This window comes from Carassius gibelio, chromosome A19 (genome assembly GCF_023724105.1).
Source record: "Carassius gibelio isolate Cgi1373 ecotype wild population from Czech Republic chromosome A19, carGib1.2-hapl.c, whole genome shotgun sequence".
NCBI lineage: Eukaryota > Metazoa > Chordata > Actinopteri > Cypriniformes > Cyprinidae > Carassius > Carassius gibelio.
In genome coordinates, this window is record NC_068389.1 from 636,561 (window position 1) to 654,301 (window position 17,741).

The 17,741-nt window shown below is 38.9% G+C and overlaps 8 non-coding genes and 10 pseudogenes across 8 annotated transcripts; all 18 read left to right on the plus strand.

Annotated features, from left to right (window-relative positions):
- Positions 1-1,350: 1,350 nt before the first annotated feature.
- Positions 1,351-1,469, plus strand: LOC127936811 (uncharacterized; annotated as a pseudogene).
- Positions 1,470-2,251: 782 nt separating this feature from the next.
- Positions 2,252-2,370, plus strand: LOC127936420 (5S ribosomal RNA). Its single transcript, XR_008148281.1, has one exon. It is a non-coding gene; the product is annotated as a 5S ribosomal RNA (ribosomal RNA).
- A 916-nt stretch (positions 2,371-3,286) lies between these two features.
- Positions 3,287-3,405, plus strand: LOC127936405 (uncharacterized; annotated as a pseudogene).
- Positions 3,406-3,903: 498 nt separating this feature from the next.
- Positions 3,904-4,022, plus strand: LOC127936186 (5S ribosomal RNA). The gene has a single exon (XR_008148228.1). It is a non-coding gene; the product is annotated as a 5S ribosomal RNA (ribosomal RNA).
- A 1,083-nt stretch (positions 4,023-5,105) lies between these two features.
- On the plus strand, positions 5,106-5,224 carry LOC127936406 (uncharacterized; annotated as a pseudogene).
- A 783-nt stretch (positions 5,225-6,007) lies between these two features.
- Positions 6,008-6,126, plus strand: LOC127936431 (5S ribosomal RNA). Its single transcript, XR_008148282.1, has one exon. It is a non-coding gene; the product is annotated as a 5S ribosomal RNA (ribosomal RNA).
- A 916-nt stretch (positions 6,127-7,042) lies between these two features.
- On the plus strand, positions 7,043-7,161 carry LOC127936407 (uncharacterized; annotated as a pseudogene).
- Positions 7,162-7,659: 498 nt separating this feature from the next.
- Positions 7,660-7,778, plus strand: LOC127936442 (5S ribosomal RNA). Its single transcript, XR_008148283.1, has one exon. It is a non-coding gene; the product is annotated as a 5S ribosomal RNA (ribosomal RNA).
- A 1,086-nt stretch (positions 7,779-8,864) lies between these two features.
- Positions 8,865-8,983, plus strand: LOC127936408 (uncharacterized; annotated as a pseudogene).
- A 784-nt stretch (positions 8,984-9,767) lies between these two features.
- On the plus strand, positions 9,768-9,886 carry LOC127936453 (5S ribosomal RNA). Its single transcript, XR_008148284.1, has one exon. It is a non-coding gene; the product is annotated as a 5S ribosomal RNA (ribosomal RNA).
- A 916-nt stretch (positions 9,887-10,802) lies between these two features.
- On the plus strand, positions 10,803-10,920 carry LOC127936271 (uncharacterized; annotated as a pseudogene).
- A 1,072-nt stretch (positions 10,921-11,992) lies between these two features.
- LOC127936410 (uncharacterized) lies at positions 11,993-12,111 on the plus strand (annotated as a pseudogene).
- Positions 12,112-12,609: 498 nt separating this feature from the next.
- LOC127936464 (5S ribosomal RNA) lies at positions 12,610-12,728 on the plus strand. Its single transcript, XR_008148285.1, has one exon. It is a non-coding gene; the product is annotated as a 5S ribosomal RNA (ribosomal RNA).
- A 1,074-nt stretch (positions 12,729-13,802) lies between these two features.
- On the plus strand, positions 13,803-13,921 carry LOC127936411 (uncharacterized; annotated as a pseudogene).
- Positions 13,922-14,419: 498 nt separating this feature from the next.
- LOC127936475 (5S ribosomal RNA) lies at positions 14,420-14,538 on the plus strand. The gene has a single exon (XR_008148286.1). It is a non-coding gene; the product is annotated as a 5S ribosomal RNA (ribosomal RNA).
- A 1,075-nt stretch (positions 14,539-15,613) lies between these two features.
- Positions 15,614-15,732, plus strand: LOC127936412 (uncharacterized; annotated as a pseudogene).
- Positions 15,733-16,230: 498 nt separating this feature from the next.
- Positions 16,231-16,349, plus strand: LOC127936486 (5S ribosomal RNA). Its single transcript, XR_008148287.1, has one exon. It is a non-coding gene; the product is annotated as a 5S ribosomal RNA (ribosomal RNA).
- Positions 16,350-17,433: 1,084 nt separating this feature from the next.
- On the plus strand, positions 17,434-17,552 carry LOC127936413 (uncharacterized; annotated as a pseudogene).
- The last annotated feature ends 189 nt before the right edge of the window (positions 17,553-17,741 follow it).

Sequence of the window (17,741 nt, forward strand, 5' to 3'; positions counted from 1 at the left end):
GCCCAAGCACGGGCTCCCCAAGACGTCACTTCAGCCAACTGAACTTCCAGCCAATCAGCGACACCGGGATACCCCTTTCAACTGGAGTCCCTTTCACAGCAAACGAAGGCAACGTATTCCCAGATATTTGTTGTGCTGGTGTATCTAATATAATTTTAACCCCATTGAGGAACTCAATGCGAGCGCTAATTACGTGATTGATGGTTGTTCATGTCTATGCAATTTAACGTATTGCTGTTAACTTGGGATTCCATATTTCCATTCTCTTAAACTCATCTTTCCCTAACTTTCGACCTTCCTGCAACTTGTGTGAATGTGTGTGTGCGTGCGTTTATATGTTAGATTAGTTTATATGTCTTAGATTTATCTAATAAAGCCTTATTCATATTGAAAAGAGAAGTATCTTGTGTTTTGTGCTTACAAGTTAATGTCTTAAACTGCCGATCTTGTTACTGTGCTAATTAATAGTGTTTTCACTATAGTTTGGATATTAGTATCCAGCGCAGATTTGATGTTAAACGGCTCGTTCACTGAACCGCAGGCGCGTCTCCGTGAACAGCCGTGAAACAGTGATTCTGTTCAAATTCCCTTTAAAATCTTAAATGATTCCCTTTGAGCTAAATTGACCTGTTTCCCTTACACAGGTTTGGGCCTGGTTAGTGCCTGGATGGGAGACCGCCTGGGAATACCAGGTACTGTAAGCTTTTTTGAAATTTTTCACTTAGTATATAATAATTTTGCCAAAAAATAGAGTCAATGCCCGATCTCTGAATATAAGCAGGTTTGCGCCAGGTTAGTACATGGATGGGAGACTGCCTGGGAATATCAGGTGCTTTAAATCTTTGGATATTTTTCACGAATTATATAATAATCTTGCAAAAAAAAAAAAAAAAAAGAGTCAATGCCCGATCTCTGAATCTTAGCAGGTTTAGGTCTGGTTAGTACTTGGATGAGAGACCGCCAAGGAATACCAGGTGCTTTAAGCTTTTGGAATTTTTTCACTTAGTATATAATAAATTTGGCAAAAAATAGAATCAGTGCCCGATCTCTGAATATAAGCAGGTTTGGGCCAGGTTAGTACATGGATGGGAGACTGCCTGGGAATACAAGGTGCTTTAAATTTTTGGATATTTTTCACAAATTATATAATAATCTTGCAAAAAAATAAATAAATAGAGTCAATGCCCGATCTCTGAATCTTAGCAGGTTTAGGTCTGGTTAGTACTTGGATGAGAGACCGCCTAGGAATACCAGGTGCTTTAAGCTTTTGGGGTTTCTTTCCTACTTTTATAATGTACTGGCGAGTAGATTGGCTGATCTTTAAATAGCCTTCTCTTTGCAGCAGTCTTCGCTTATGGCCATACCAGCCTGGCTATGCCCGATCTTGTCTGATCTCGTAAGCTAAGCAGGTTTGGGCCTGGTTAGTGCCTGTATGGGAGACCGCCTGGGAATGCCAGGTACTGTAAGCTTTTTTGAAATTTTTCACTTAGTATATAATAATTTTGCCAAAAAATAGAGTCAATGCCCGATCTCTGAATATAAGCAGGTTTGCGCCAGGTTAGTACATGGATGGGAGACTGCCTGGGAATACCAGGTGCTTTAAATGTTTGGATATTTTTCACGAATTATATAAAAATCTTGCAAAAAAAAAAAAAAGAGTCAATGCCCGATCTCTGAATTTTAGCAGGTTTAGGTCTAGTTAGTACTTGGATGAGAGACCGCCAAGGAATACCAGGTGCTTTAAGCTTTTGAAATTTTTCACTTAGTATATAATAATTTTGCCAAAAAATAGAGTCAATGCCCGATCTCTGAATATAAGCAGGTTTGCGCCAGGTTAGTACATGGATGGGAGACTGCCTGGGAATACCAGGTGCTTTAAATGTTTGGATATTTTTCACGAATTATATAATAATCTTGCAAAAAAAAAAAAAAAAAAAAAAGAGTCAATGCCCGATCTCTGAATCTTAGCAGGTTTAGGTCTGGTTAGTACTTGGATGAGAGACCGCCAAGGAATACCAGGTGCTTTAAGCTTTTGGAATTTTTTCACTTAGTATATAATAAATTTGGCAAAAAATAGAGTCAATGCCCGATCTCTGAATATAAGCAGGTTTGGGCCAGGTTAGTAATTGGATGAGAGACCGCCTAGGAATACCAGGTGCTTTAAGATTTTGGGGTTTCTTTCCTACTTTTATAATGTACTGGCGAGTAGATTGGCTGATCTTTAAATAGCCTTCTCTTTGCAGCAGTCTTCGCTTATGGCCATACCAGCCTGGCTATGCCCGATCTTGTCTGATCTCGGAAGCTAAGCAGGTTTGGGCCTGGTTAGTGCCTGGATGGGAGACCGCCTGGGAATACCAGGTACTGTAAGCTTTTTTGAAATTTTTCACTTAGTATATAATAATTTTGCCAAAAAATAGAGTCAATGCCCGATCTCTGAATATAAGCAGGTTTGCGCCAGGTTAGTACATGGATGGGAGACTGCCTGGGAATATCAGGTGCTTTAAATTTTTGGATATTTTTCACGAATTATATAATAATCTTGCAAAAAAAAAAAAAGAGTCAATGCCCGATCTCTGAATCTTAGCAGGTTTAGGTCTGGTTAGTACTTGGATGAGAGACCGCCAAGGAATACCAGGTGCTTTAAGCTTTTGGAATTTTTTCACTTAGTATATAATAAATTTGGCAAAAAATAGAGTCAATGCCCGATCTCTGAATATAAGCAGGTTTGGGCCAGGTTAGTACATGGATGGGAGACTGCCTGGGAATACCAGGTGCTTTAAATTTTTGGATATTTTTCACGAATTATATAATAATCTGGCAAAAAAAAAAAAAAAAGAAGAAGTCAATGCCCGATCTCTGAATCTTAGCAGGTTAAGGTCTGGTTAGTACTTGAATGATAGACCGCCAAGGAATACCAGGTGCTTTAAGCTTTTGGAATTTTTTCACTTAGTATATAATAAATTTGGCAAAAAATAGAGTCAATGCCCGATCTCTGAATCTTAGCAGGTTTAGGTCTGGTTAGTACTTGGATGAGAGACCGCCAAGGAATACCAGGTGCTTTAAGCTTTTGGAATTTTTTCACTTAGTATATAATAAATTTGGCAAAAAATAGAGTCAATGCCCGATCTCTGAATATAAGCAGGTTTGGGCCAGGTTAGTAATTGGATGAGAGACCGCCTAGGAATAGCAGGTGCTTTAAGCTTTTGGGGTTTCTTTCCTACTTTTATAATGTACTGGCGAGTAGATTGGCTGATCTTTAAATAGCCTTCTCTTTGCAGCAGTCTTCGCTTATGGCCATACCAGCCTGGCTATGCCCGATCTTGTCTGATCTCGTAAGCTAAGCAGGTTTGGGCCTGGTTAGTGCCTGGATGGGAGACCGCCTGGGAATACCAGGTACTCTAAGCTTTTTTGAAATTTTTCACTTAGTATATAATAATTTTGCCAAAAAATAGAGCCAATGCCCGATCTCTGAATATAAGCAGGTTTGCGCCAGGTTAGTACATGGATGGGAGACTGCCTGGGAATACCAGGTGCTTTAAATGTTTGGATATTTTTCACGAATTATATAATAATCTTGCAACAAAATAAAAAAGAGTCAATGCCCGATCTCTGAATCTTAGCAGGTTTAGATCTGGTTAGTACTTGGATGAGAGACCGCCAAGGAATACCAGGTGCTTTAAGCTTTTGGAATTTTTTCACTTAGTATATAATAAATTTGCCAAAAAATAGAGTCAATGCCCGATCTCTGAATATAAGCAGGTTTGGGCCAGGTTAGTAATTGGATGAGAGACCGCCTAGGAATACCAGGTGCTTTAAGCTTTTGGGGTTTCTTTCCTACTTTTATAATGTACTGGCGAGTAGATTGGCTGATCTTTAAATAGCCTTCTCTTTGCAGCAGTCTTCGCTTATGGCCATACCAGCCTGGCTATGCCCGATCTTGTCTGATCTCGGAAGCTAAGCAGGTTTGGGCCTGGTTAGTGCCTGGATGGGAGACCACCTGGGAATACCAGGTACTGTAAGCTTTTTTGAAATTTTTCACTTAGTATATAATAATTTTGCCAAAAAAATAGAGTCAATGCCCGATCTCTGAATATAAGCAGGTTTGCGCCAGGTTAGTACATGGATGGGAGACTGCCTGGGAATATCAGGTGCTTTAAATTTTTGGATATTTTTCACGAATTATATAATAATCTTGCAAAAAAAAAAAAAAAAGAAAAAAAAAGAGTCAATGCCCGATCTCTGAATCTTAGTAGGTTTAGGTCTGGTTAGTACTTGGATGAGAGACCGCCAAGGAATACCAGGTGCTTTAAGCTTTTGGAATTTTTTCACTTAGTATATAATAATTTTGCCAAAAAATAGAGTCAATGCCCGATCTCTGAATATAAGCAGGTTTGCGCCAGGTTAGTACATGGATGGGAGACTGCCTGGGAATACCAGGTGCTTTAAATGTTTGGATATTTTTCATGAATTATATAATAATCTTGCAAAAAAAAAAAAAAAAAAAAAAAAGAGTCAATGCCCGATCTCTGAATCTTAGCAGGTTTAGGTCTGGTTAGTACTTGGATGAGAGACCGCCAAGGAATACCAGGTGCTTTAAGCTTTTGGAATTTTTTCACTTAGTATATAATAAATTTGGCAAAAAATAGAGTCAATGCCCGATCTCTGAATATAAGCAGGTTTGGGCCAGGTTAGTACATGGATGGGAGACTGCCTGGGAATACCAGGTGCTTTAAATTTTTGGATATTTTTCACGAATTATATAATAATCTTGCAAAAAAAAAAAAAAAAAAGAAGAAGTCAATGCCCGATCTCTGAATCTTAGCAGGTTAAGGTCTGGTTAGTACTTGAATGATAGACCGCCAAGGAATACCAGGTGCTTTAAGCTTTTGGAATTTTTTCACTTAGTATATAATAAATTTGCCAAAAAATAGAGTCAATGCCCGATCTCTGAATATAAGCAGGTTTGGGCCAGGTTAGTACTTGGATGAGAGACCGCCTAGGAATACCAGGTGCTTTAAGCTTTTGGGGTTTCTTTCCTACTTTTATAATGTACTGGCGAGTAGATTGGCTGATCTTTAAATAGCCTTCTCTTTGCAGCAGTCTTCGCTTATGGCCATACCAGCCTGGCTATGCCCGATCTTGTCTGATCTCGTAAGCTAAGCAGGTTTGGGCCTGGTTAGTGCCTGGATGGGAGACCGCCTGGGAATACCAGGTACTCTAAGCTTATTTGAAATTTTTCACTTAGTATATAATAATTTTGCCAAAAAATAGAGTCAATGCCCGATCTCTGAATATAAGCAGGTTTGCGCCAGGTTAGTACATGGATGGGAGACTGCCTGGGAATACCAGGTGCTTTAAATGTTTGGATATTTTTCACGAATTATATAAAAATCTTGCAAAAAAAAAAAAAAAGAGTCAATGCCCGATCTCTGAATTTTAGCAGGTTTAGGTCTAGTTAGTACTTTTAATGAGAGACCGCCAAGGAATACCAGGTGCTTTAAGCTTTTGAAATTTTTCACTTAGTATATAATAATTTTGCCAAAAAATAGAGTCAATGCCCGATCTCTGAATATAAGCAGGTTTGCGCCAGGTTAGTACATGGATGGGAGACTGCCTGGGAATACCAGGTGCTTTAAATGTTTGGATATTTTTCACGAATTATATAATAATCTTGCAAAAAAAAAAAAAAAAAAAAAGAGTCAATGCCCGATCTCTGAATCTTAGCAGGTTTAGGTCTGGTTAGTACTTGGATGAGAGACCGCCAAGGAATACCAGGTGCTTTAAGCTTTTGGAATTTTTTCACTTAGTATATAATAAATTTGGCAAAAAATAGAGTCAATGCCCGATCTCTGAATATAAGCAGGTTTGGGCCAGGTTAGTAATTGGATGAGAGACCGCCTAGGAATAGCAGGTGCTTTAAGCTTTTGGGGTTTCTTTCCTACTTTTATAATGTACTGGCGAGTAGATTGGCTGATCTTTAAATAGCCTTCTCTTTGCAGCAGTCTTCGCTTATGGCCATACCAGCCTGGCTATGCCCGATCTTGTCTGATCTCGGAAGCTAAGCAGGTTTGGGCCTGGTTAGTGCCTGGATGGGAGACCGCCTGGGAATACCAGGTACTGTAAGCTTTTTTGAAATTTTTCACTTAGTATAAAATAATTTTGCCAAAAAATAGAGTCAATGCCCGATCTCTGAATATAAGCAGGTTTGCGCCAGGTAAGTACATGGATGGGAGACTGCCTGGGAATATCAGGTGCTTTAAATTTTTGGATATTTTTCACGAATTATATAATAATCTTGCAAAAAAAAAAAAAGAGTCAATGCCCGATCTCTGAATCTTAGCAGGTTTAGGTCTGGTTAGTACTTGGATGAGAGACCGCCAAGGAATACCAGGTGCTTTAAGCTTTTGGAATTTTTTCACTTAGTATATAATAAATTTGGCAAAAAATAGAGTCAATGCCCGATCTCTGAATATAAGCAGGTTTGGGCCAGGTTAGTACATGGATGGGAGACTGCCTGGGAATACCAGGTGCTTTAAATTTTTGGATATTTTTCACGAATTATATAATAATCTGGCAAAAAAAAAAAAAAAAGAAGAAGTCAATGCCCGATCTCTGAATCTTAGCAGGTTAAGGTCTGGTTAGTACTTGAATGATAGACCGCCAAGGAATACCAGGTGCTTTAAGCTTTTGGAATTTTTTCACTTAGTATATAATAAATTTGGCAAAAAATAGAGTCAATGCCCGATCTCTGAATCTTAGCAGGTTTAGGTCTGGTTAGTACTTGGATGAGAGACCGCCAAGGAATACCAGGTGCTTTAAGCTTTTGGAATTTTTTCACTTAGTATATAATAAATTTGGCAAAAAATAGAGTCAATGCCCGATCTCTGAATATAAGCAGGTTTGGGCCAGGTTAGTAATTGGAAGAGAGACCGCCTAGGAATAGCAGGTGCTTTAAGCTTTTGGGGTTTCTTTCCTACTTTTATAATGTACTGGCGAGTAGATTGGCTGATCTTTAAATAGCCTTCTCTTTGCAGCAGTCTTCGCTTATGGCCATACCAGCCTGGCTATGCCCGATCTTGTCTGATCTCGTAAGCTAAGCAGGTTTGGGCCTGGTTAGTGCCTGGATGGGAGACCGCCTGGGAATACCAGGTACTCTAAGCTTTTTTGAAATTTTTCACTTAGTATATAATAATTTTGCCAAAAAATAGAGCCAATGCCCGATCTCTGAATATAAGCAGGTTTGCGCCAGGTTAGTACATGGATGGGAGACTGCCTGGGAATACCAGGTGCTTTAAATGTTTGGATATTTTTCACGAATTATATAATAATCTTGCAACAAAATAAAAAAGAGTCAATGCCCGATCTCTGAATCTTAGCAGGTTTAGATCTGGTTAGTACTTGGATGAGAGACCGCCAAGGAATACCAGGTGCTTTAAGCTTTTGGAATTTTTTCACTTAGTATATAATAAATTTGGCAAAAAATAGAGTCAATGCCCGATCTCTGAATATAAGCAGGTTTGGGCCAGGTTAGTAATTGGATGAGAGACCGCCTAGGAATACCAGGTGCTTTAAGCTTTTGGGGTTTCTTTCCTACTTTTATAATGTACTGGCGAGTAGATTGGCTGATCTTTAAATAGCCTTCTCTTTGCAGCAGTCTTCGCTTATGGCCATACCAGCCTGGCTATGCCCGATCTTGTCTGATCTCGGAAGCTAAGCAGGTTTGGGCCTGGTTAGTGCCTGGATGGGAGACCGCCTGGGAATACCAGGTACTGTAAGCTTTTTTGAAATTTTTCACTTAGTATATAATAATTTTGCCAAAAAAATAGAGTCAATGCCCGATCTCTGAATATAAGCAGGTTTGCGCCAGGTTAGTACATGGATGGGAGACTGCCTGGGAATATCAGGTGCTTTAAATTTTTGGATATTTTTCACGAATTATATAATAATCTTGCAAAAAAAAAAAAAAAAGAAAAAAAAAGAGTCAATGCCCGATCTCTGAATCTTAGTAGGTTTAGGTCTGGTTAGTACTTGGATGAGAGACCGCCAAGGAATACCAGGTGCTTTAAGCTTTTGGAATTTTTTCACTTAGTATATAATAATTTTGCCAAAAAATAGAGTCAATGCCCGATCTCTGAATATAAGCAGGTTTGCGCCAGGTTAGTACATGGATGGGAGACTGCCTGGGAATACCAGGTGCTTTAAATGTTTGGATATTTTTCATGAATTATATAATAATCTTGCAAAAAAAAAAAAAAAAAAAAAAAAAAAGAGTCAATGCCCGATCTCTGAATCTTAGCAGGTTTAGGTCTGGTTAGTACTTGGATGAGAGACCGCCAAGGAATACCAGGTGCTTTAAGCTTTTGGAATTTTTTCACTTAGTATATAATAAATTTGGCAAAAAATAGAGTCAATGCCCGATCTCTGAATATAAGCAGGTTTGGGCCAGGTTAGTACATGGATGGGAGACTGCCTGGGAATACCAGGTGCTTTAAATTTTTGGATATTTTTCACGAATTATATAATAATCTTGCAAAAAAAAAAAAAAAAAAGAAGAAGTCAATGCCCGATCTCTGAATCTTAGCAGGTTAAGGTCTGGTTAGTACTTGAATGATAGACCGCCAAGGAATACCAGGTGCTTTAAGCTTTTGGAATTTTTTCACTTAGTATATAATAAATTTGCCAAAAAATAGAGTCAATGCCCGATCTCTGAATATAAGCAGGTTTGGGCCAGGTTAGTACTTGGATGAGAGACCGCCTAGGAATACCAGGTGCTTTAAGCTTTTGGGGTTTCTTTCCTACTTTTATAATGTACTGGCGAGTAGATTGGCTGATCTTTAAATAGCCTTCTCTTTGCAGCAGTCTTCGCTTATGGCCATACCAGCCTGGCTATGCCCGATCTTGTCTGATCTCGTAAGCTAAGCAGGTTTGGGCCTGGTTAGTGCCTGGATGGGAGACCGCCTGGGAATACCAGGTACTCTAAGCTTATTTGAAATTTTTCACTTAGTATATAATAATTTTGCCAAAAAATAGAGTCAATGCCCGATCTCTGAATATAAGCAGGTTTGCGCCAGGTTAGTACATGGATGGGAGACTGCCTGGGAATACCAGGTGCTTTAAATGTTTGGATATTTTTCACGAATTATATAAAAATCTTGCAAAAAAAAAAAAAAGAGTCAATGCCCGATCTCTGAATTTTAGCAGGTTTAGGTCTAGTTAGTACTTGGATGAGAGACCGCCAAGGAATACCAGGTGCTTTAAGCTTTTGAAATTTTTCACTTAGTATATAATAATTTTGCCAAAAAATAGAGTCAATGCCCGATCTCTGAATATAAGCAGGTTTGCGCCAGGTTAGTACATGGATGGGAGACTGCCTGGGAATACCAGGTGCTTTAAATGTTTGGATATTTTTCATGAATTATATAATAATCTTGCAAAAAAAAAAAAAAAAAAAAAAAAGAGTCAATGCCCGATCTCTGAATCTTAGCAGGTTTAGGTCTGGTTAGTACTTGGATGAGAGACCGCCAAGGAATACCAGGTGCTTTAAGCTTTTGGAATTTTTTCACTTAGTATATAATAAATTTGGCAAAAAATAGAGTCAATGCCCGATCTCTGAATATAAGCAGGTTTGGGCCAGGTTAGTAATTGGATGAGAGACCGCCTAGGAATAGCAGGTGCTTTAAGCTTTTGGGGTTTCTTTCCTACTTTTATAATGTACTGGCGAGTAGATTGGCTGATCTTTAAATAGCCTTCTCTTTGCAGCAGTCTTCGCTTATGGCCATACCAGCCTGGCTATGCCCGATCTTGTCTGATCTCGGAAGCTAAGCAGGTTTGGGCCTGGTTAGTGCCTGGATGGGAGACCGCCTGGGAATACCAGGTACTGTAAGCTTTTTTGAAATTTTTCACTTAGTATATAATAATTTTGCCAAAAAATAGAGTCAATGCCCGATCTCTGAATATAAGCAGGTTTGCGCCAGGTTAGTACATGGATGGGAGACTGCCTGGGAATATCAGGTGCTTTAAATTTTTGGATATTTTTCACGAATTATATAATAATCTTGCAAAAAAAAAAAAAGAGTCAATGCCCGATCTCTGAATCTTAGCAGGTTTAGGTCTGGTTAGTACTTGGATGAGAGACCGCCAAGGAATACCAGGTGCTTTAAGCTTTTGGAATTTTTTCACTTAGTATATAATAAATTTGGCAAAAAATAGAGTCAATGCCCGATCTCTGAATATAAGCAGGTTTGGGCCAGGTTAGTACATGGATGGGAGACTGCCTGGGAATACCAGGTGCTTTAAATTTTTGGATATTTTTCACGAATTATATAATAATCTGGCAAAAAAAAAAAAAAAAGAAGAAGTCAATGCCCGATCTCTGAATCTTAGCAGGTTAAGGTCTGGTTAGTACTTGAATGATAGACCGCCAAGGAATACCAGGTGCTTTAAGCTTTTGGAATTTTTTCACTTAGTATATAATAAATTTGGCAAAAAATAGAGTCAATGCCCGATCTCTGAATCTTAGCAGGTTTAGGTCTGGTTAGTACTTGGATGAGAGACCGCCAAGGAATACCAGGTGCTTTAAGCTTTTGGAATTTTTTCACTTAGTATATAATAAATTTGGCAAAAAATAGAGTCAATGCCCGATCTCTGAATATAAGCAGGTTTGGGCCAGGTTAGTAATTGGATGAGAGACCGCCTAGGAATACCAGGTGCTTTAAGCTTTTGGGGTTTCTTTCCTACTTTTATAATGTACTGGCGAGTAGATTGGCTGATCTTTAAATAGCCTTCTCTTTGCAGCAGTCTTCGCTTATGGCCATACCAGCCTGGCTATGCCCGATCTTGTCTGATCTCGGAAGCTAAGCAGGTTGGGCCTGGTTAGTGCCTGGATGGGAGACCGCCTGGGAATACCAGGTACTGTAAGCTTTTTTGAAATTTTTCACTTAGTATATAATAATTTTGCCAAAAAAATAGAGTCAATGCCCGATCTCTGAATATAAGCAGGTTTGCGCCAGGTTAGTACATGGATGGGAGACTGCCTGGGAATATCAGGTGCTTTAAATTTTTGGATATTTTTCACGAATTATATAATAATCTTGCAAAAAAAAAAAAAAAAGAAAAAAAAAGAGTCAATGCCCGATCTCTGAATCTTAGTAGGTTTAGGTCTGGTTAGTACTTGGATGAGAGACCGCCAAGGAATACCAGGTGCTTTAAGCTTTTGGAATTTTTTCACTTAGTATATAATAATTTTGCCAAAAAATAGAGTCAATGCCCGATATCTGAATATAAGCAGGTTTGCGCCAGGTTAGTACATGGATGGGAGACTGCCTGGGAATACCAGGTGCTTTAAATGTTTGGATATTTTTCATGAATTATATAATAATCTTGCAAAAAAAAAAAAAAAGAGTCAATGCCCGATCTCTGAATCTTAGCAGGTTTAGGACTGGTTAGTACTTGGATGAGAGACCGCCAAGGAATACCAGGTGCTTTAAGCTTTTGGAATTTTTTCACTTAGTATATAATAAATTTGGCAAAAAATAGAGTCAATGCCCGATCTCTGAATATAAGCAGGTTTGGGCCAGGTTAGTACATGGATGGGAGACTGCCTGGGAATACCAGGTGCTTTAAATTTTTGGATATTTTTCACGAATTATATAATAATCTTGCAAAAAAAAAAAAAAAAGAAGAAGTCAATGCCCGATCTCTGAATCTTAGCAGGTTAAGGTCTGGTTAGTACTTGAATGATAGACCGCCAAGGAATACCAGGTGCTTTAAGCTTTTGGAATTTTTTCACTTAGTATATAATAAATTTGCCAAAAAATAGAGTCAATGCCCGATCTCTGAATATAAGCAGGTTTGGGCCAGGTTAGTACTTGGATGAGAGGCCGCCTAGGAATAGCAGGTGCTTTAAGCTTTTGGGGTTTCTTTCCTACTTTTATAATGTACTGGCGAGTAGATTGGCTGATCTTTAAATAGCCTTCTCTTTGCAGCAGTCTTCGCTTATGGCCATACCAGCCTGGCTATGCCCGATCTTGTCTGATCTCGTAAGCTAAGCAGGTTTGGGCCTGGTTAGTGCCTGGATGGGAGACCGCCTGGGAATACCAGGTACTCTAAGCTTTTTTGAAATTTTTCACTTAGTATATAATAATTTTGCCAAAAAATAGAGCCAATGCCCGATCTCTGAATATAAGCAGGTTTGCGCCAGGTTAGTACATGGATGGGAGACTGCCTGGGAATACCAGGTGCTTTAAATGTTTGGATATTTTTCACGAATTATATAATAATCTTGCAACAAAATAAAAAAGAGTCAATGCCCGATCTCTGAATCTTAGCAGGTTTAGATCTGGTTAGTACTTGGATGAGAGACCGCCAAGGAATACCAGGTGCTTTAAGCTTTTGGAATTTTTTCACTTAGTATATAATAAATTTGGCAAAAAATAGAGTCAATGCCCGATCTCTGAATATAAGCAGGTTTGGGCCAGGTTAGTAATTGGATGAGAGACCGCCTAGGAATACCAGGTGCTTTAAGCTTTTGGGGTTTCTTTCCTACTTTTATAATGTACTGGCGAGTAGATTGGCTGATCTTTAAATAGCCTTCTCTTTGCAGCAGTCTTCGCTTATGGCCATACCAGCCTGGCTATGCCCGATCTTGTCTGATCTCGGAAGCTAAGCAGGTTTGGGCCTGGTTAGTGCCTGGATGGGAGACCGCCTGGGAATACCAGGTACTGTAAGCTTTTTTGAAATTTTTCACTTAGTATATAATAATTTTGCCAAAAAAATAGAGTCAATGCCCGATCTCTGAATATAAGCAGGTTTGCGCCAGGTTAGTACATGGATGGGAGACTGCCTGGGAATATCAGGTGCTTTAAATTTTTGGATATTTTTCACGAATTATATAATAATCTTGCAAAAAAAAAAAAAAAAGAAAAAAAAAGAGTCAATGCCCGATCTCTGAATCTTAGTAGGTTTAGGTCTGGTTAGTACTTGGATGAGAGACCGCCAAGGAATACCAGGTGCTTTAAGCTTTTGGAATTTTTTCACTTAGTATATAATAATTTTGCCAAAAAATAGAGTCAATGCCCGATCTCTGAATATAAGCAGGTTTGCGCCAGGTTAGTACATGGATGGGAGACTGCCTGGGAATACCAGGTGCTTTAAATGTTTGGATATTTTTCATGAATTATATAATAATCTTGCAAAAAAAAAAAAAAAAGAGTCAATGCCCGATCTCTGAATCTTAGCAGGTTTAGGACTGGTTAGTACTTGGATGAGAGACCGCCAAGGAATACCAGGTGCTTTAAGCTTTTGGAATTTTTTCACTTAGTATATAATAAATTTGGCAAAAAATAGAGTCAATGCCCGATCTCTGAATATAAGCAGGTTTGGGCCAGGTTAGTACATGGATGGGAGACTGCCTGGGAATACCAGGTGCTTTAAATTTTTGGATATTTTTCACGAATTATATAATAATCTTGCAAAAAAAAAAAAAAAAAGAAGAAGTCAATGCCCGATCTCTGAATCTTAGCAGGTTAAGGTCTGGTTAGTACTTGAATGATAGACCGCCAAGGAATACCAGGTGCTTTAAGCTTTTGGAATTTTTTCACTTAGTATATAATAAATTTGCCAAAAAATAGAGTCAATGCCCGATCTCTGAATATAAGCAGGTTTGGGCCAGGTTAGTACTTGGATGAGAGGCCGCCTAGGAATAGCAGGTGCTTTAAGCTTTTGGGGTTTCTTTCCTACTTTTATAATGTACTGGCGAGTAGATTGGCTGATCTTTAAATAGCCTTCTCTTTGCAGCAGTCTTCGCTTATGGCCATACCAGCCTGGCTATGCCCGATCTTGTCTGATCTCGTAAGCTAAGCAGGTTTGGGCCTGGTTAGTGCCTGGATGGGAGACCGCCTGGGAATACCAGGTACTCTAAGCTTTTTTGAAATTTTTCACTTAGTATATAATAATTTTGCCAAAAAATAGAGCCAATGCCCGATCTCTGAATATAAGCAGGTTTGCGCCAGGTTAGTACATGGATGGGAGACTGCCTGGGAATACCAGGTGCTTTAAATGTTTGGATATTTTTCACGAATTATATAATAATCTTGCAACAAAATAAAAAAGAGTCAATGCCCGATCTCTGAATCTTAGCAGGTTTAGATCTGGTTAGTACTTGGATGAGAGACCGCCAAGGAATACCAGGTGCTTTAAGCTTTTGGAATTTTTTCACTTAGTATATAATAAATTTGGCAAAAAATAGAGTCAATGCCCGATCTCTGAATATAAGCAGGTTTGGGCCAGGTTAGTAATTGGATGAGAGACCGCCTAGGAATACCAGGTGCTTTAAGCTTTTGGGGTTTCTTTCCTACTTTTATAATGTACTGGCGAGTAGATTGGCTGATCTTTAAATAGCCTTCTCTTTGCAGCAGTCTTCGCTTATGGCCATACCAGCCTGGCTATGCCCGATCTTGTCTGATCTCGGAAGCTAAGCAGGTTTGGGCCTGGTTAGTGCCTGGATGGGAGACCGCCTGGGAATACCAGGTACTGTAAGCTTTTTTGAAATTTTTCACTTAGTATATAATAATTTTGCCAAAAAAATAGAGTCAATGCCCGATCTCTGAATATAAGCAGGTTTGCGCCAGGTTAGTACATGGATGGGAGACTGCCTGGGAATATCAGGTGCTTTAAATTTTTGGATATTTTTCACGAATTATATAATAATCTTGCAAAAAAAAAAAAAAAAAGAAAAAAAAAGAGTCAATGCCCGATCTCTGAATCTTAGTAGGTTTAGGTCTGGTTAGTACTTGGATGAGAGACCGCCAAGGAATACCAGGTGCTTTAAGCTTTTGGAATTTTTTCACTTAGTATATAATAATTTTGCCAAAAAATAGAGTCAATGCCCGATCTCTGAATATAAGCAGGTTTGCGCCAGGTTAGTACATGGATGGGAGACTGCCTGGGAATACCAGGTGCTTTAAATGTTTGGATATTTTTCATGAATTATATAATAATCTTGCAAAAAAAAAAAAAAAAGAGTCAATGCCCGATCTCTGAATCTTAGCAGGTTTAGGACTGGTTAGTACTTGGATGAGAGACCGCCAAGGAATACCAGGTGCTTTAAGCTTTTGGAATTTTTTCACTTAGTATATAATAAATTTGGCAAAAAATAGAGTCAATGCCCGATCTCTGAATATAAGCAGGTTTGGGCCAGGTTAGTACATGGATGGGAGACTGCCTGGGAATACCAGGTGCTTTAAATTTTTGGATATTTTTCACGAATTATATAATAATCTTGCAAAAAAAAAAAAAAAAAGAAGAAGTCAATGCCCGATCTCTGAATCTTAGCAGGTTAAGGTCTGGTTAGTACTTGAATGATAGACCGCCAAGGAATACCAGGTGCTTTAAGCTTTTGGAATTTTTTCACTTAGTATATAATAAATTTGCCAAAAAATAGAGTCAATGCCCGATCTCTGAATATAAGCAGGTTTGGGCCAGGTTAGTACTTGGATGAGAGACCGCCTAGGAATAGCAGGTGCTTTAAGCTTTTGGGGTTTCTTTCCTACTTTTATAATGTACTGGCGAGTAGATTGGCTGATCTTTAAATAGCCTTCTCTTTGCAGCAGTCTTCGCTTATGGCCATACCAGCCTGGCTATGCCCGATCTTGTCTGATCTCGTAAGCTAAGCAGGTTTGGGCCTGGTTAGTGCCTGGATGGGAGACCGCCTGGGAATACCAGGTACTCTAAGCTTTTTTGAAATTTTTCACTTAGTATATAATAATTTTGCCAAAAAATAGAGCCAATGCCCGATCTCTGAATATAAGCAGGTTTGCGCCAGGTTAGTACATGGATGGGAGACTGCCTGGGAATACCAGGTGCTTTAAATGTTTGGATATTTTTCACGAATTATATAATAATCTTGCAACAAAATAAAAAAGAGTCAATGCCCGATCTCTGAATCTTAGCAGGTTTAGATCTGGTTAGTACTTGGATGAGAGACCGCCAAGGAATACCAGGTGCTTTAAGCTTTTGGAATTTTTTCACTTAGTATATAATAAATTTGGCAAAAAATAGAGTCAATGCCCGATCTCTGAATATAAGCAGGTTTGGGCCAGGTTAGTAATTGGATGAGAGACCGCCTAGGAATACCAGGTGCTTTAAGCTTTTGGGGTTTCTTTCCTACTTTTATAATGTACTGGCGAGTAGATTGGCTGATCTTTAAATAGCCTTCTCTTTGCAGCAGTCTTCGCTTATGGCCATACCAGCCTGGCTATGCCCGATCTTGTCTGATCTCGGAAGCTAAGCAGGTTTGGGCCTGGTTAGTGCCTGGATGGGAGACCGCCTGGGAATACCAGGTACTGTAAGCTTTTTTGAAATTTTTCACTTAGTATATAATAATTTTGCCAAAAAAATAGAGTCAATGCCCGATCTCTGAATATAAGCAGGTTTGCGCCAGGTTAGTACATGGATGGGAGACTGCCTGGGAATATCAGGTGCTTTAAATTTTTGGATATTTTTCACGAATTATATAATAATCTTGCAAAAAAAAAAAAAAAAGAAAAAAAAAGAGTCAATGCCCGATCTCTGAATCTTAGTAGGTTTAGGTCTGGTTAGTACTTGGATGAGAGACCGCCAAGGAATACCAGGTGCTTTAAGCTTTTGGAATTTTTTCACTTAGTATATAATAATTTTGCCAAAAAATAGAGTCAATGCCCGATCTCTGAATATAAGCAGGTTTGCGCCAGGTTAGTACATGGATGGGAGACTGCCTGGGAATACCAGGTGCTTTAAATGTTTGGATATTTTTCATGAATTATATAATAATCTTGCAAAAAAAAAAAAAAAAAAAAAAAAAAGAGTCAATGCCCGATCTCTGAATCTTAGCAGGTTTAGGTCTGGTTAGTACTTGGATGAGAGACCGCCAAGGAATACCAGGTGCTTTAAGCTTTTGGAATTTTTTCACTTAGTATATAATAAATTTGGCAAAAAATAGAGTCAATGCCCGATCTCTGAATATAAGCAGGTTTGGGCCAGGTTAGTACATGGATGGGAGACTGCCTGGGAATACCAGGTGCTTTAAATTTTTGGATATTTTTCACGAATTATATAATAATCTTGCAAAAAAAAAAAAAAAAAGAAGAAGTCAATGCCCGATCTCTGAATCTTAGCAGGTTAAGGTCTGGTTAGTACTTGAATGATAGACCGCCAAGGAATACCAGGTGCTTTAAGCTTTTGGAATTTTTTCACTTAGTATATAATAAATTTGCCAAAAAATAGAGTCAATGCCCGATCTCTGAATATAAGCAGGTTTGGGCCAGGTTAGTACTTGGATGAGAGACCGCCTAGGAATACCAGGTGCTTTAAGCTTTTGGGGTTTCTTTCCTACTTTTATAATGTACTGGCGAGTAGATTGGCTGATCTTTAAATAGCCTTCTCTTTGCAGCAGTCTTCGCTTATGGCCATACCAGCCTGGCTATGCCCGATCTTGTCTGATCTCGTAAGCTAAGCAGGTTTGGGCCTGGTTAGTGCCTGGATGGGAGACCGCCTGGGAATACCAGGTACTCTAAGCTTATTTGAAATTTTTCACTTAGTATATAATAATTTTGCCAAAAAATAGAGTCAATGCCCGATCTCTGAATATAAGCAGGTTTGCGCCAGGTTAGTACATGGATGGGAGACTGCCTGGGAATACCAGGTGCTTTAAATGTTTGGATATTTTTCACGAATTATATAAAAATCTTGCAAAAAAAAAAAAAAGA